This window comes from Pongo abelii, chromosome 4 (genome assembly GCF_028885655.2).
Source record: "Pongo abelii isolate AG06213 chromosome 4, NHGRI_mPonAbe1-v2.0_pri, whole genome shotgun sequence".
Lineage (NCBI taxonomy): Eukaryota > Metazoa > Chordata > Mammalia > Primates > Hominidae > Pongo > Pongo abelii.
In genome coordinates, this window is record NC_071989.2 from 112,772,716 (window position 1) to 112,781,281 (window position 8,566).

The following is an 8,566-nucleotide window of genomic DNA, read 5'->3' on the forward strand; positions in this document are numbered from 1 at the left end:
AATATAATTGCAATATAAACACCACTTTTGAGCTAGAAAAGTTTATTACAAAGTTCATGTGAGTGGACAAACAAGCAAGAATAGAATGATTATAAAAATTGTGAAAAGGGTATATGCTAGCCATGTCCTATATGAAATGTATTATGTATCTCTATCATTAAGACAGTAAGATATTACACCATGAATGGGCTGGAATAGCACATCTGGAAATGGACACATTTGCAAATATAAATTTAGTATATCTTAAAGGTTGCATCAGAAATCAGTGAATAAAAAATGTACTTTATAATAAGTGGTATTGGGATAATGGCATAGTTATATGAAGAAAACAGAATTATCTTCTTACTGCATATACAAATATTAGAAGAAAACATGTATGGATTCATCTATAAATCTAAAAGTAGATAAAATAGTCTTACCTGTGACTCACAATATAGAAGCAATAAAAGAGTTAATTGTAGTTAGGTAACTTGTCAAAAATATCTGTGACAAATAAATATTATGATCAACAATGACAAATGACAAAATAATGAAACATATTTGCAACAAAAATGTTTAAAGTCCATCAAGAATCATTAAATAGGATTTTACAATATAGTAATTTTGTAATACAGACAATTTAGATACGTTCTAAGGACAAAAAGAAATGTAAGGTGTTGCTTTAGCAGCACATATACAAAAATTAGAATGATACAGAGATTAGCATGATGCCTGACCAATGAGGACATGCAAATTATGAAATGCTTTATATTTTTCTGTACACTTAAAAATGGTTAAAGTGGTAAATTTTATGTTGTATATATTTTGCCATACTTAAATACATATAAATATGAAAAATTTTAAAAATGATATGGGAAGTAAAAAAGTGTCAGACAAGGACATCTTCAAATGTTTTCAGTAATCATAATTTCAGTAATAATAATGGTATTAGTTTCACTATAAGTTTATATTGATACTAAAAAAGTATAATGACAAACAATATCAGTCACAGTAATAAAAATGAGAATAAAAACCAGACATGATCATCCATTGATGTGACACAGCTGAAAGCTTACAACTCCTCCTATGAAGTGTTCTTATTAAAAAGTAGGACATAAATTATTAGATTAACACTCCAGTTTTTCACAGGAAATAAAGTCTGTAGACCATCTTAAGTGTCACAAAAAGTTACAATATACAACAAGCAAAATCAATAAGCAAAATCTTAAATATGCCAAATTATATAGAGTCAATGCCATGAGTTTCTTTATTGAATAAATTGTAAACAAAAATAAATAAATAAAACTATACCAATTTACTGTAATGTGTATACTCTCCTGATTCAAACAAACTGACTCCAATTTAAAAATACTATGAAATATTGGAGGAATTGTGAATACTGCATTTCTCGTAATATTAAAGAATCATAGCTATCTACCTTAGGAATAACAAAAGTATGGAAATAACTTTTTAACGTTTCTTATAGATACATACGGAAGGATCTGTAAATGCAATAATATGTTATCTACATTGGACTAAAGAAATACCTAGGGTTGGGTATGGGATGAAGAGTAGATATAGACTTAGAGCAAAATATATTCACTGTGTTGAAACTGAATATTGGATTCATAAAGATTCATTGTGTTATTTTCTCTCTATTATATGTTAATACATTTTCATAAGAATTTTTTAAGTAGTACCAACAATAATTTCAAAGACCAAATAGTATTTGATGAGAGAAAGTGTGTGTTACAAGTTATTTAAAGGCTTTGATTGAGGAGGAACAATGAAAAAGAACTTAAGCTTATGCATGCTTCATTTATCTTCTTTTACAATCTTTTTGTTTCACATTGTTTCAACCCACTGTCAAATGTACCCTGGCTTTCCAATTTTCAAATGAATATAAATAGCTGTACAGAAATTTGTCAACCAAAAATTTTTGTCACATTCTTTTGTGATGAAATAGATATATTTGGCCTTTTTTTCCTTATGTAATAAACTAATCTTACGGATTAGACATCAAATGCCAGCTATTTTTTCTAAGTCTATTTGCTATTTACTCTCTACCAGGCAGAAATGTGACCTCATTGCATGTTCTGTATAACACAACAGTACCCTAGTGATTAGTGCATCAGGTCAGATGGGAGAAAAACACATGGCTCTGCACTTATAACCACCGGCTCAGCCGTAAATCAGTTACCAGGGAATCTAAAGAGAAAGAAAAGAAAATGTTAATTGATTAACCACAGTGGACAATAAATTGAAAATATTAAACAATATCCTATATTTATATTCTTGATACAGAGGCAACAGCCTCCTGAAAATATTTATCTTTTAAGCTTTATTGAGCTATAGTAAACATCCAAATTTTTTATTCATTTTAAGTGTATGGCCCAGTGTTTTTGAGGAAAGTTGACTTATTACCACAGTCAAAGTTTAGAACACAACCATCACTTCAAAAAGTCCCCTATGCCCCTTCCAGCCAATCTCTGATCCAACCTCTGCAGCTAGGCACACCCAGTGATCTACCAGTAAGCAAATTATAGTTCTGCCTTTTCTAGAATTTTTATAGATTTCATACAAAACCCTAACATATGTGCTCTTTAGTGACTAGCTTCTTTTACACAGCTCCTGACAATGTAATACTGGGAAACTTTGCAGTATAATTCAAGGGGAACTCCTTGATATAATGGGGACACCACTGAAAAGTAGGGCAGGAGGCCTGAATTCTATCTCTGCAACCCCAATCTGTATGAACATATATTTCTTAACTTTCCTGCTTTGTCAACAGTCAGATGAGAATAGTACGATTCTGCTCTCCTCAAGGGTGCTTGGTGGGTCTAACTAGAGAGGGTGCGTAAAGTACTTTCTATGGTGAATACATTACATGGAAGAATTCTGAAAAGACAATCAGAGATAAGAGAAATACCATTTTTAAAGATGCTATTAATCCAAATAAATGCACATAAACATATAATTTTAAAATCCTATGTCTTTAACTGTGGAGATGAGAATAAGAAAAGGGGAGTTTATGAATAGATGGTAAAAGGTTAAATATAACAGGAAAAAATGGAATTAGAATTATAAGAAGAAAGAACAACATTAAGCCTATCTAAATAAAAAAGCAAGCAACCACCTTAAGAATAAACTATATTATTTTAATTTTAGAAGTAAACTATATTATTTTAATTTTTATCATCATCAAAACTTTTCAAGAATTTATTCTACACAGAATATATTACTTGACAAAGTTACAAATATAAAGTACATAAAGCATATATTCTATGCAGCCATAAAAAAGAATGAGATGATGTCCTTTGCAGGAACATGGGTGGAGCTGGAGGCCATTATACTTAGCAAACTAATGCAGAAACAGAAATCCAAATACTGCATGTTCTCACTGATAAGTAGGAGCTAAATGAGGAGAACACATGGACACAAAGAGGAGAACAACAGACACTGAGGCCTACTTGAGGGTAAAGGGTGGGAGGACAGAGAGGATCAGAAAAAGTAACTATTGAGTACTAGGTTTAGTACCTGAGTGAAAAAATAATCTGTATAGCAAACACTTGTGACATGAATTTACCTATATAACAAGCCAGTACATCTACCCCTGAACCTAATATAAAAGTTTTTTAAATAAACAGAGTATGTGAATATTGATATTTCTAATATCAGAGTAAAAATAATTGTTTTTTGTTTTTTGTTTCTTTGCTATTAGTTTTACCTGATGTCAAGGCAGGAGACAATATAAGTTACCTCTCTGTGTCTACATCCTTACAACCATGATGGATGTCCTTTCCTGGTCCATTTTTTTCAGCATAAAGTTCTCCTATCCCTCTCTATAACCTAAAGAAAGGGAAGCAATTGTAGAGTCAGGGGCTTAAAGATTTCCGAGACCAAAGAGGAAGCTTAGAGGGAAGGGCTCTAGTTTGGGATAAAAGAAAGCTTATGACTCTTGAGCAGGCATAAAGGATGATGACAAGTGGAAATGGGAAATATAGTCTATATGAGAAGAGATCTTATCTGGGCAGTCAAATTTTGACAGTTGGAAAAAAATATACACACACACCAAGTTGGATGCCTGGACAATCTCATCAGTTTTCACATGGATGGAGCTGGAGGCCATTATCCTTAGCAAACTAATGCAGAACAGAAATGGAAATACTGCATGTTCTCGCTGATAAATAGGAGCTAAATGAGAAGAACACATGGACACAAAGAGGAGAACAACAGACACTGAGGCCTACTTGAGGGTAAAGGGTGTGAAGAGGGAGAGGATCAGAAAAAGTATCAGAGCCCAGTCAAATGTCTGAGATCTCTTCATTAATGGTGATGTGAGGAGAAAGAATTTGATCATTAAATTGATGTAGCTAATTAAAAATATGACTGATTCCCCTCAATTCAGTCACTGTGTTCAAGAAAATGTACAAATATACCAAAAGTTAAAATTTAAATTAGTGTAATAAATGTAGAAGTATGTAACATATTGAACAATAGTTTTATTAGAATAAAAGTGAATCATTGATAGAACATTTGAACATACCAGGCAGAAGTTAATTTATATAAAAAATTAAAAATTTAAATTTTAGAATTAGAAAATAAAATATCAGAAAAAATTATGTAACGTGCTCAATATTAGTAGTAAGAGGATCAAAGACACATTTTATAATTCTAAATAAGAAAGCAATTTACAGCTTGTAAGATGATTGCCATACCTTTACATATTTGTTCAGTAATATGTATTGAGTGCCTATAATGTATCAAGTTCTGTTCTAGCTGCTAGAGATAAAGCAGAAAGCAAAACAAAGGAGTGAACAAAATTAAGTCCCTCCCTTTGTGGAGTATATATACTAAAGGAATGTTGCAAGAGAGTATATAAATGATAGTGGCAGGAGACAGACAAATTCCTAGGCAGACAGGGGCAGGTCCCCGGTGAAACCCGACCTTCAAACCAAAGACAGTTTAAAACCTGAAAACGGAGCTGCCAGTTCTGGATAGAGTCCATGATCAGAATGAGAACTTTTATTCCTGTTTGCCTACTGTTTCCCAATTGGTTCTTTCTGAATGATGCTTTTTAACTAATTGAACGTTGCCTTTTCCAAGGCTATCCACGGTCCATGCCTCTTCATTCCAAACCTATAAAAACCTCTGGACTCAGCCACACGGACGGCTACCCACTTTCAGGCCCCTATCACACAGAGGGCTACCCATTTTGGGTCCCTTCTTGTTGTCAAGAGCTTTTCTGTAACTCAATATTCCTCTCTGCCTTGCTCACTCTTCAGTGACTGCATAGTTCGTTCTTCTTGGAGGGCTGTAACACGCTCTGGACCAGCTCGCCAAGTTGTGGGCAGCATGAATGAAAAGAGCTGTGACACGCTCCCATTTGCCGGACTAGGGAGTGAAGAGCTGTGACCATTTTGGGGGCCCAGACCTTGGGACTCCCTGAGCCAGAGCTATAACATGCCCCTGTTCACCAAGCTATGGGCTGCAGGAACAAACGAGTTATAACACACCCCCATTCGCAAAGCTGCAAGTGACAGGAATGAGAGAGAAAACTGTGGCATTCAGACCTCGGGACTCCCCAAGCAGAAGCTGTGACACTCTCTTGGGGGCTCCGTGGTTGCTGGTATCTCTGAGTTTACAGGTGCCACCATGTCCTCCTCATCCTGACACTGGTTCCCAAGGCGGAAGGTGGTCGCAGCACACCCAGACCAGCCACGAGCTGAGCGCAGATCTGCAGCGGGTGCAGGACCCAGGCTGGTGGCACAAGTTGAGCACAGCCTGCTGGACTGAGTGGGCAGAGCGAGCCCAGTGGGCTCCAGGAAAGCCCAGGCAGTGGTGCCACCAGCTGTGGAGATTTCCAGCTGTTGAAACAGCACGGAAAGAATCCTGTGTCAGAAACATGTATGTAAAACAAGTATTGTTATATAAATTAACTTCTGCCTGATAATGTTATCAAATGTTCCAACTATCAATGATTCACTTTAATTACTACTAAAACTATTCTTCAAGATGTTACGTACATATTTTATTATACATATAAAATAAATATTTATAGTACAATGTCATATAACACTATAAGAGAATTAGAAAGGATTAGAAAGTAGGAAAACATAGTGAAACATACTTTTAGACAGCATGGCTAGGGAAGATCTCTCTGGAGAGTTAACATTTAAGGTTTATTCTAAATGAGATTTTAGGCAATGGGATAAGTGGGTATGGAAACTCCAAAGTGGAAATATGTGAAGCATGAGCTATTAATGGCCAAAAGGTCAGTGTAGCCAGAGAGGGAAAAGTCAGGGAATATCATTAGATTTGTTCAAAAAGTCTAGACATTTTATATCTTTATATTATGTAAACATATATAATGTATTTATTATATTATGTCTAGACTTCAACAAATCTAATGATTTATATATAAACATATAAAATTTGTCATTATTGTTTAGAGAGCCTCTCAATGCTTATTCCACATCTGCACAATTTCAATTTATGTTTTTTGACCCTATACCTTCCTAACCTTGTTAATAGCAAGCATGCCCCTCTTTTTTTTTCTTTCTACGGAAAGATATATTGATAAATTGATGAATAAATAAATGGCTCTATCAGTTAGCTGTTCTCATAGAACAGGGTATTATGTAACTTAGTGGTTTATGCCAATAAGTTTAATGACAGAAATTTTTTCTAAGTGTTGAAAGACACAAATAACCGATGCTTACTCAGGAAGAAATAGTCCAAACAAATACTCCTATATCTATTCAGACATTGCATTAATAGTTAAAACTTTCAACTAGAAAAACTGATTCAAATGGCTTCACCAATTAATTCTACACAATATTAAAGGGAAAATACCAATCCTACAAAAAAACTTCTAAAAAATAGAAGACAGAGTACCTCCTAACTCCTTATTTGGCCAGTATTAGAGTGATACCAAAACTAGACAATGATATTATAAGAAAAGAAAACTACAGTTCAATATCGCTTATAAATATAGATGTCAAAATCCTTTAAAATTACTGGCAAGTTATTCCAGCATATTTAAATTGGTAATATAAGTAAGTGAGGTTTATTCTGGAAATACAAGATTAATATAACATTCAAATACCAATCAATATAATTCACTTATACAAAAATTTTTATTTCATATATGAAATTTTTTAAGAGGAAGGGTCTCATTCTGTCACTCAGGTGAGATTACAGTGGTGCAAGCATAGTACACTGCAGCCTCAACTTTGGGCTCAAGTAATCCTCTCACCTCAGCACCTGTGACTACAGGCATGCATCATCACACCAGGCTAATTTTTAAACACTTTTTTAGAGACAAGTTCTTTCTATATTGCCCAGGCTGGTCTCAATCTCCTGGCCTCAAGCAATTCTCCTGTCTCAGCCTTCCCAGTGGCTAGGATCACATGTGTGAGCCACTATGCCCAGCTATACCAATGTTTTAAAAAAGAAAAGAAAAAAAGTTTTCTTTTCATTTAATACATGCCTGAAAAACATTCGACAAAATTCAATATACATCTATGACAAAATCTCTCCTCAAGCTATGAATGAAAGTTAAAATTTTCAATCTTAAAAAGGATATTAATAACTATAGCTAACATCATATTCTATTGTTTAACGCTGTTTTTTTCTTATGAGTAGCGTCAAAAGAAAAATGTCCACTTTCACAACTCTTATCCTACAGCATACATGCCAGTGCTATAAGACAAGGAAGAAAACACAAGTAATAAAATTGGTAAGTAGGAAATAAAACTGTCTTTACTCAGAGGCAATGACTGTCTACATAGAAAGTTCCAAATAATTTACCAAATTAATGAGTTTGACAGGTTACAGAAAACAAGGTTAACCCATAAAATCTGTTATCTTCAAATATACTAGCAGTAAACAGTTGGATATTGAAATGTGAAAAATATTATTTGCAATCTCACTAAAACATTAATTAATTAGGAGTAAATCTAAATAACATGGACATGATTTGTTCAATAAAAAACATACATTTTGAGAACTATTAAAGAAGATATAAGTAATGGAGAATTATATCATATTCATTGAGTAGAAGACTCAAAATTGTCAAGACGAAAACTCTTCTAAAATTGATCCATAGATTGTACACAATTTAAAAGAGTCCCATATGGCCTTTGAAGAAGCCTACAAGATGATTTTAATGTTATATGAAAAAGCAAAAGACCTAAAATCTCCAAAATCATTTTTAAAATAAAAAAAAAAGTTAGGAGACTCAGTACCTGATTTTAAGATTTTCTATGAAGCCATAGTAATCAAGATAGTATGGTACTGGTAATAGAATTGTCACATGTAAGTTGAACATAATAAAACATACAGAAATAGGCCCACCTATATATGAGCAAATCATTTCTGATAAAGTTGGCAATATGATTCAACAGAGAAAGTATAATCACCCAACAAATAGTTCTGAAACACATATCCCATGTGCATGGAAAACAGTAGTCTTAAAGTAAAACCTAAAATTGAAAACTTCTATCTAGAAGAAAACATAACAGAAAAATCTCTGTGATCTGAGATAAGGCAGTGATTTTTTAGATAGGACTCAAAAGGTGTTTGC

General features: G+C 33.6%; 1 non-coding gene across 1 annotated transcript; it reads left to right on the forward strand.

The window, feature by feature from the left end:
• Positions 1 to 653: 653 nt before the first annotated feature.
• Positions 654 to 755, forward strand: LOC112133583 (U6 spliceosomal RNA). The gene has a single exon (XR_002915220.1). It is a non-coding gene; the product is annotated as a U6 spliceosomal RNA (small nuclear RNA).
• The last annotated feature ends 7,811 nt before the right edge of the window (positions 756 to 8,566 follow it).